The following is a 10,751-nucleotide window of genomic DNA, read 5'->3' as shown; positions in this document are numbered from 1 at the left end:
CTCACGGCAATGGGGGGAACAATCACACACATCCTTTCTTTTCTTTTTTTTTTTGTTTCTCATCCTACTAACACTAATATTTTATTGCCCATGCTCTTTATTTTATTAATCCTTACATAATGCACTACCCCAACATGTTTATGACATGTTTTTAGCCATAACATCTTGTCCACCCATGCTCTTTATTTTATTAATCCTTACATAATGCACTACCCCAACATGTTTATGACATGTTTTTAGCCATAACATCTTGTCCACCCATGCTCATGGCCGGCCACTACATATTAGGGGGGAAAATTGACATGCAAGTCCTCCCTTTTGATTACATGCACTATTAGGTCCTTGTAGATTAGCCTATCACATTTCAAAAATGTCACCCATAAGTCCTTTTGACTAAATTCACATGCAATTTACTAAATTGAAGCCTAAAACTTTCACACCTTCATAATCACATATTTTAGACAATAAATATCACATTCAAATAATTTGGTGACTCGGTTTAGCGGTCCCGAAACCGCTTGCCGACTAGGGTCACTTTAGGGCTGTCACAGATACTCACTTATCTCCCGACCTCACTTTCTCAACCAGGATAAACTATGATTTACTCGATTCGACTTATCTCCTGATCTCATCTAACCTATGATTACTTCCTTAGGTTGTCAAGCCTAAGGTTTAGGAACACATTATTTATAACAACTAATACTCTTGAAAACCCCTAAATCTTCTGTTAATCATGTCCCCAATGTGCAAATCAAAAGATAAGATAAAAAGACTGCCCAAATTAGCGGTGATGTTCATCGGATGTAGTTGAGTGGTCCACCTCGTATCGATATAGCTCCAAATTGTAGTGCCGCATAATTTGTGGGATTCCCAAATAGAATAAACAAATTTTTTTAATTTATATTTAAATCGAGCAAAAGATAACTCAAATTAACTAAAGTTTCAAAATAAAATAAAATTTATAAAAAAATCTAAAAATTAAAGCTCGAAGTTAGTCAGAATAGGGTTCCATTTTCCAACACATAACTTTTCTTTCTGCAAGGTAGTGTGTAACATTATAGCTCGAAAAGTGGTTATGTTAGAACAATTCATAGTAGAGTAAATTTGGGTGCAAACGAATTGCACCCATAGCCTAGCTAAAGGGATCATGCTCTATGGATGAAATGATATCCGCGAATTAGTAGCTAAATCACTTTTCCATTCTCATTTCCCTTTGGTTAAGTAGTCTATGACATCATCTAAACTGGTACTTGGGCAAAAATCCAGGTTGGTTCTCTGTATAAAATCATACATGTAGAATGGAACGCTGAAAAACTTACAAATTTCTAGTCCAAAAATTAAAATTCCCTTCCCTCTTATAGTAACATAAGACCATGATTCGCCCAACGGTCTCTTTGCTCCGTAATCTTTAAGGGAAGGATAGAATTCTTGAACCATTGGAATGCATGCCAGTTCGGTTGGGTGTTTGCTGAAATTTTCCTACTTATGGGCATGCACTATTTTCCAAACGTCACCTCCATTATCCATTGGGAATTTGAATCCCCATTCTTAGAGGATAATTTTATTTTGAATACATTATAAGTGTGTGTCAAGCTCATTCTTTTTCATTCTTTGTAGCTACCGATGTTTCATTGCTCAGCACTCCTCGAACGTGTTTGGCATCCATCACAACAAATGCAAGTTTACAAGTTTCACACTTAATCAATGATAAGAAATATAAATAGTTGTGAAAATTAAATAGGTTACAACTTAGAATCCATAACCTCTTGTATCCCCTTCGTGGAGTTGTTGCCAATGTGTTTTCTATAAAACAACTCTCTATGTTTGTGGCCACGAGGATGAATGAAGAAACAATTACTATGCAACACTCTAAAAGGTGGTATGTTCTTTGTAGGGAACAGAGAAACAATGGGAAAGGATTTTCTTTTATGTTCTTTGTGATTGGTAAGTGTTTAAGAAGGCTTTAATGAGGTATTTAAGGGGTTTAATAAGGGTTTTTAAGGTTAAACTGACGTGGTTTGTAACCGCCGAGTAAAAATAGCACACCAAAAATATATAGAATTCAATCGACGGTCTCCCTAAGTATACAGGTCAAATTATAATATAATAATTGTGTACAGCGGAACACAAAAAGTATTTTGAGGATTGTACCCAAGGGACGATGGAATAAATCTATAAAAAAATCTCTTTACAATAATAAGTCTAATAGTAGTAATTAATTCCTATATTACGATAAATCATTAAATAGATTAATAATAGAAATTAAATAACTAAAATAAATGAATGAGAAAATAAATAAATGACTTAAATCAATAAAACCAATCAAGAAAATTAACTAATTTTAGGGTTTGTAAGTAACTTTGAATTAGGGTTTTAGGGTGAATTAGCTATCGGTTAACCAATTATTACCTCCCAACCTCTAACTAATTAATCGATTGGTTGATTCTCACTTATCTCCTAACCTCACTTTCTCAACCAGTATAAACTACGATTTATTCAATTTGACTTATCTCCCAATCTCGTCTAACCTATGGTTACTTCCTAGGGTTGTCAAGCCTAAGGTTTAGGAACACATAATTTATACCAACTAATCCTCTCGGGAAACCTTAAATCCTCCATTAGTCACGTCCCAATCCACTCATTAATCTCCCTTAAGAGATTTAGTCACTCGTGTTAATCATAATCATAATCTCAACTGAATTAAACATGTAAAACACACGAACAAATCGAAAGAGAAGAGAGATTAGAATAATCCTAGATTGATGTCGAGTAGAGGACGAAGTAACGAATCTCTCGATTGGAATAATCGACTATCGTCATTTGCAAAAAAGAAATAAACATAAATACTTTAATAATATAAATTAACTCTTGGGTCGAAACTAATTCCATGAGGAAAAACAAAGAGTTTAGAAAAGCTGAAAGAAAACTAAATCTAATCTTACTCCTAAACTACTAGGGTTTTTTAATGTGTCTAAGATGAGTTAGTTACATCAAACCCCTAACGTCTTATTTATAGGAGTGTTCATAGCCCGAATTAGGCCTTCAGCACGTCTTAGGTCTTCATATAAAGTCGATTGTGCAAACAAAAATAACCCCGATAGACTTGGACAACACGTCTACCTATGTAGAATTATACAAGGTCTATGGCATGATACGACATGTGATTTGTGCCTTTTATGGTTCATTTCATGCTTTGACAACTCGAGAAGCTTGTGCATCACTCATTCCTTGCTCTCACGTCAATTTGGCCCATAAATCATCATCCTACACACTCAATTACACATATTAACACTCTTTAAGGCCCATGTCGGCCTAATAGGGCACAACACTCACAAAATGTGTTAAAAACACTTACTTTTATTAACTTTAAATACTAAGTACTAAATACTGAAACCATAATACTAAATACCAAATTTGGTAGAAAACAAGCTCCTTAAGTGCGGAAATAGATCGAAATAACTACTACATTTGACGGTAGGTTAGCTTGTAAAAGAAAAGTCGACTGGTTGCGTAAAAATCTTAAGAAAACCATGTAGATTTGACGTGATGTCGCGACACCACACTTCGAATACTTTAGGATTTTATTTCGATATTATGTGTCACGACACCGATTTGTTGTGTCTTGACACTGACTCACAAGGTTATAATTTCTAGCTTCGAAGTATCATGTCATGACACCAAGTGTTGGTGTCACAACATCGCCCAGTTTTCAAAAATGTTACAGTATTCTAATTAAGGTGTCGCAACACCATAAACTTGTTTCATAACACAACCTTGGCTGCCTTGAAATTCACCCTTCTGTTGCATGTAACTCCCTATTCCATCATCTTTTCTGTTAGCTTTACACTATACAACAAAATAAAAAAAGTTAGCTAAAGTTAACTATACAAAATTTTACATATTGGGTTTGGATCCTCCCTGCTACTTCACATGTGACTCTTTGATTCATTTGGGTCCCAACTCAAGTTATAACTCTAGATTTCTTTTTTGTTTGCCATTTCCATCACTACTTTGTATTCTAGATTGTGTTTTTTGCAAGCTTTCTCAATCCGTCCTCCAAAATAGTGTTTCAGTCTCTGCCCATTAACAATAAATTCTTCACCTTCTTTAGTAATCACCTCTAATGCTCCATAGGGAGATATCTGTTTAATAGTGTATGACCCTGCCCATCTCGATCGCAATTTTCCTTGAAACAATTTTAGCCTGAGTTAAACAATAACACCTATTGTCCTAGAGAGAATCCTCGTTTCTTAATCATGGTGTCGTGTCTAAGCTTGCCTTTCTCTTTGTACATCTTCACATTTTCATATGCTAGAAATCTAAATTCTTCCAACTTATGTAGCTGAAATAAAAGTGCTTCCCTGGCTAAGCTGGGGTCTAAGTTCAATTCCTTGATATCCCAATAAGCATTTTTCTCTAATTCAATTAGTAAATGGCAGTTTTTTTCGTAAACTTATCTGTGTGGAGATATGCCCAACAAAGTTTTGTAATGCGTCACCCAACTATTTGTTCCAATCTTTATAATTTGGATTCATTATTTTCTCCAATATCTGCTTGACCTCTCGATTTGATACTTTTACTTGCCCATTAGCTTGTGGATGATATGTTGTGGTGATCTAATGTTTAACATTGTATTTTGCTAGAGCTGCCTCTAACTATTTGCTCAAAAGTGTGAACCTTCATTGCTAACATGTGCTCTAGGGGTCCCAAACCAAGAAAAATTATCATTACATAAGAATCAAACCACAAATTTAGTGTCATTAGCTGGTAATACCATTGCTTCCATCCATTTCAATACATAGTCCACTGCTAGGAGAATGTATTGATTATCAAAAGAATTGGGAAATGGGCCCATAAAATCAATGCCCTAAACATTATAGACTTCTACCTCCAAAATCCCTATTTGTGGCATTTCGTCCCTTTTTGAAATGTTTCCCTGTCGTTGGCATCGATCACATCGTTGGACGAATTCGTAGGTATCCCTGATCATCACAGGCCAGTAACATTCTGATTGGAGTATTTTTTGTGTTGTTTTTCTTCCTCAAAAATGGCCCCCTGATAACTCTTGAAAAGATTTATATTTAAGGCTTCTAAGTGGAATTAATTTGTTGTAATTAAGTGAATACATTTGCATTTTTAGGATATTTTTAGAACATTGCATAACAAAGCTTGGATTGTGATATAATGATAATTATTTGTTACTTTTATCACTTGGGGAGGAAAGTTGTGGTTTTGTGTGAACATAGGTGTAGGTGATAACACTCTAGAATAACGTGTTTTTATGTATTAATTATGTATTTATTCTGAGTATGATCCTGCTAATTTGAGCTATTTATGATCTTTTATCTCATAGGGACTAAATTTGAGGCAAAAGCAAAATTAAGGGCCAAAAGCGTGAATTTAGAGATAAAATGGGCCAATGTGTGACATAAGGAAAAGTTGGTGCCAAAAGTGCAAGCATGGAGGAAGCAAGGGTTAAAATGAAAAAAGAAGAGATTTATTCTATCAGATTCTATTTTAATTATATTACGATAATTAATATTAAAATAATTATTAAGGATTATTTAATTTTAAGATTTTATTTTATTTATCTTTATTTATCTTCAATTAAATGTATTTATCTTTTGGGAGTTTAAGTAGGATTAAACTATCTCCCCTAGCACTATAAATAGGGGGTGAAGTGACTCAAAAGGTATCCATCTTTTTTTGTAAACACTCTTTCCCCAAAAGTCTAGGCTTTTGTTCTTCTCATATTTCCTTTCAATAAAATCTTCGTTTTTATTTTATTTATTTTCTTTTCCACCACAACCATGAGCCACTAAACTCATCTAGCCAAAGGTTTTCCATATTCCCCAAAGAGGGTTCTTGAGGCTTAGAGTCCGTACTTAGCCTCCTCACCAAGTATTCATCATTTCTCTGCACTACGTGGCCGACGTTTCCGTCTATGTCCCTTAAGAAGTAAGCTTTTCAACGTATGCAAAGGCAGCCGCTTTGTATGTTTTGGGAAGGTTGCACAGTCGGTTCATTAGCTTACTGCGTCAGAGGTTGGCGAGCCCAAAAGACAAAATGGCGCAGGATTCGCCATTCAGAAGCGTTGATCTAGCATAAGACTGTGACAGCCCAAAGTTGACCCTAGTCGGGAAGTGGTTTCGGGACCGCTAAACCGAGTCACCGAAATGTTTGAATGTGATACTTATTGTGTAGAATATGTAATTATGAATGTGTGAAAATTTCAAGCTTCAATTTGGTTGATTTCATGTGAATTTAGTCAATAGGACTTATGTGAGAAAATTCTAAAATGTGATAGGTCAATGTGTGAGGACCTATTAGTGCATGTGGACAAAGGGGGGACTTGCATGTCAAATTTCCCCCCTAATGAGTAGTGGCCGGCCATGACAAAGAAGGATGGGCAAAACATGTCATGAAACATGTTTTGTTAGTGGAAGAATAAAATAAGGAGTATGGGTAATAAAGAAATGGAAAACAAAAGAAAAAAAATGTGTGTGTAGTGTTTGTCCCCCATTGCCGTGAGCTAAACAAGAGAAAGGGGGAATTTTGTTCATCTTTTTCTCATCTTCATGCTTGCCAAAAACTAGAAAGAAAAACAAAGAAAATTTTCTCATCCTTTGGTTCATCCTTGGCCAAAAATTTTAAGGAGGAAAGAAGAAGAAAGGTGAAGAGATTCGGCCATGCATGTAGCTAGGCTAAGGTATGTTTGATGATGTTCCATGAGAGGCATGCATGTTTTAGTTGTTAGCTTGAGTTCTACCTAACCCATGGTCTAAATCTTGCTATGTGATGGAAATGGCACTTGACCATGGATGAATCATTCTTGGTTGATGTTTGATGTTGTGGTGATGAGGCATGAGGATGAGTTAAGATTCGGCCTAGGTGGAGGTTGTGTTAATGCCATTGCATGCAAAATATGAAGCTTGTTAATGATGCATGTGATGATGGCTTGATGATTCTTGAACCTCCTTTTTAGCATTTTTTTGTTGTGTGAGCACATATGTGCATTGGTTGCTAAATGGAGAAGAATCGGCTAGCAAGATGTGTGCTAAGGCCGAATGTAACTTTGCATGTTAATGAGCAATGCATGTGTTAAATTGATGAAAAGGGGGAGGATGCTTTACTAGTGTGTACATGTGTGTATTAAGTGTTGAAATCGACCCCAAAAATGGACATGCATATTCGGTCAAGGGCAAGAAATTAGCTAATATGTGGTGTTGATGCATGATTTTTGCATGTATGAGACTTTAATGTCTAATGTATAAATATGGGCTAAGTGCCTTGTGTTCATCTTTTGATGCCTAAAATGATGAAATCAATTTATTTGTTTGATTAAGCTCAAGAGCAAAGGGGAAATAAAACCGATAAAGGGAAGGAAAAGGTGGTTGAATAGCTAGCGGAATCGTTCGACAACACCCGAGGTAAGTTCTTGAGTAAGAGAGCTTAAATTTCGATGTGATTAAATCATGCTCTATGTGTGGCTATTGAGCCGAATGTGCAAGGACAATATGTGCCTTGTGTTCGAGTTTTGTAAACGAAAATGAAATATGAATGTGCTATGAATTATTGTTAGATGTGCATGATTAAGTGAATGCTGTCCGGGCTAAGTCCCGAAGGCTTTGTGCTAAGTGAATATATCCGGATTAAGATCCGAAGGCCTTTGTGCGAGATACTAAATCCGGGTTAAGTCCCGAAGGCATTCGTGCGAGTTATTAAATCCGGGTTAAGTCCCGAAGGCATTCGTGCGAGTTATTAAATCCGGGTTAAGTCCCGAAGGCATTCGTGCGAGTTATTAAATCCGGGTTAAGTCCCGAAGGCATTCGTGCGAGTTGTTAAATCCGGGTTATGTCCCGAAGGCATTGTGTGAGTTACTAAAACCGGGCTATGTCCCGAAGGCATTTGAACGAGGAGCTATATCCGGTTAAATCCCGAAGGTACGTGATTTGGTAATGAATGAGCTTGCTGTAAAATTCCAGCGAATACTCGAAAAACATCCCAATATGGGGATATGTTACGTATGTGTTGAATTTAATCGAGCCCTTACAAATAAATGTTCGCTCAGTTGATAAACGAGCTACCGGCCTTCGGCCAAGTTAGTTTATTGTGTATGTACATAAGGGTTGTTAATGTTGTGAAGCAAGTTTGATATCGGTAAATTGCGTATTATGAAATATTCCGTTTAGCTAAATGTGTGCTATTCTTTGTGTATGCTGGAATTCCTTGCTCAAACTTACTAAGCATAAATTGCTTACTCGTTACATTGCTCCTCTGTTTTATAGATTTCTGGTTCTCCAGCTATCGGACTCGGGATCTTGAAGTCGAAGTCGCCCACACTATCAAAGGCTCTTTTGGGTACTATTTTGGTTGAATTTTGTTATGGCATGTATAGGACTACCCATTGTTGTCTTTCGAGTACTTTATGAAATGTATAAGTGTACAGCCATGCGAAGATGGCTTGTAGAAGTGGAGTATGGCATTAGACCATTCGTATTTATGAATGTATAGATGGTTTCATGATGTAACTATGTTGGAATGGAAGTGTTGAGCAAATGATCAGCCACTAGAATGGCTAAGTATGATCATATGTGGGCTTATGTATGACAAGGCCCTAGTTGGTCCATGAAACCCCAAATTAGGTAAGGTTCACTTTGAAAACAGAAGCTGATAGCAGCAGTGGTGTGGATTGGAAAAATCACAAGAATTCGTAGGAGTGGAATTAAATAGTGAATAAATTATGTAATCGAACCTTGATGAATCTACTTTCATATGGAAGTAACGAAACAATTATAGGAACAGTACAGAAAGAGATATTCGGGTTCTTGTGGAACAGGGCCAGAACAGTTTCTGGATTCACTGTTCCGCCTTTGGAAATTCACTATAAATTGACCAGAGATAATTAGGGGTCATACCATATATGTATGGATTCCTCTCTGAGTCTAGTTTCCATAGAAACAAACGGCATTAGTATTGAAGCTCTGTGCAGAGAGATATCCCAGTCGTAATGGGAAAAGGTCAGTGTAGTCGACCCCTGTAACATGGGAGACTTTGACTAATAAACTGTACTAATTGGCCCGACCAAAAATTCTAGAAAAAAATCCATAGGTGGGGACATGAGTCTAGTTTCAGGGAAAAATCACAAAACTGATTTTTGAGTTGTGAAACTCAAGATATGATTTTTGAAGCGACTAGTACTCAGACTGGGCAGTGTCTGGAAAAATTTTTCAAAGTTTGTTAACATCTCGTGTCCGACTCCGGTGTCGGTCTCGGGTTCGGGGTGTTACAAAGACGATCCCACAGAAACGATTGTTGGCTAGAGTCAGGTTCCACTAAATCGTAAGTCTAAATCCTTGGAGCTGGTGGTCGTAGGCGTCCTCTTCCACTATAACTGGCTTATTCGGTTTAGGAAGGATAATCTAAAGTCAATGATTAAACCCAAGGCAGAAGAAGACAACTGGAGGTTGGAACCTCCCATAAGAATTTCCTTTCTCTCAACTCTATTTTTAATTTCTCAAATTTTTTATTCAATATTCTTAATTCTGTTTTCATTTTATATTTCGTTTCCAGATCCAAACCTTTAATTTTGTTATTTTCTTATTTTTTTCCAAGAACGCAGGTTTTCTTCGGCAAGATTCTGCTTGGGATTTCACAGAACAAGATATTGTGCAAATCCAGTCCCTAAGGATTTGACCTTACTTCCCTTTTTCTATTCTTTTTCATTATTTATTAGGGATAGGATATTTATGGTGCTTTCAACGACCACATCAAATTTTGGCACCGTTGCCAGGGACTGGCAACGTACTAATCTTGTTTTTTGTTTCTTATGACCAGATCTGCTCCAGGTACTCTTGAGTTCAATTCAAAAATCGAGAAGATTGCTAGAGCCAATCGTAGGGAGACAAAGTTACGAAAAAAGCAGTCAACGGTAGTTAGAACTCAAGGTAACCCACCTCCAGAAATCAAAGTCGACGACGAAGCTGAGTCCAGGGTTAATGAAAACCCTACTTGAACACTTGAAAGCGAAAAAGTAGAAGTCAACTCACCAGAAGAAGTGGTTAACGCTAGGGTTAATGAAAACCCAAATCTAGTACACCAACCAATGGCTCAAATGATTTGGCAACTAGCCGAAGCTCCGACAGAACAACTAGCCGAAGCTCAAATTGCATGCTTTCCCTTTCTCCCTAGCAGATTCCGTTAAGGAATGAATATTTTATTTACACCCTGGATCTATTACAACTTGGGCTGATCTATCTCATTTATTTTTGAATAGGTTTTTTCCAGCGTCTCGAGCATCTAAGCTAAGAAGAGAGATCGTTGGAATAAGGTAAAAAGAAGCTGAGCCCCTTTACAATTATTGGGAGTGGTTTAAGAAGTTGTGTTCAAGCTGCCCACAACATAGTATAACGGAGCAATCTCTCCTCCAATGGAGATGAATATGGTAGACGCCGCTAGTGGAGGATCATTGGTTAACATGACTCCCCAACAAGCGAGAGACTTGATCTCCACGATGGCTGCAAATTCTTAGCAGTTTTGAGACAATACTGAACGCGCTAGAAGGGTTCACCAGCTAAGTAATTCAACCTTAGAGGATAATGTTGATAAACTTACTAATATGATGAACTCTCTTATTGCAGAAAAAGCAAAGATAGCCCAGTTATACGGAATATGTACTACACCTGATCATGCAACTGATGCATATCCCAGTTTGTATGATGATACCATGGCCCATCTAGATGCTGTGGGAA

Source organism: Gossypium hirsutum, chromosome D13, assembly GCF_007990345.1.
Source record: "Gossypium hirsutum isolate 1008001.06 chromosome D13, Gossypium_hirsutum_v2.1, whole genome shotgun sequence".
Classification (NCBI taxonomy): domain Eukaryota; kingdom Viridiplantae; phylum Streptophyta; class Magnoliopsida; order Malvales; family Malvaceae; genus Gossypium; species Gossypium hirsutum.
This window is presented reverse-complemented; position numbering follows the sequence as displayed.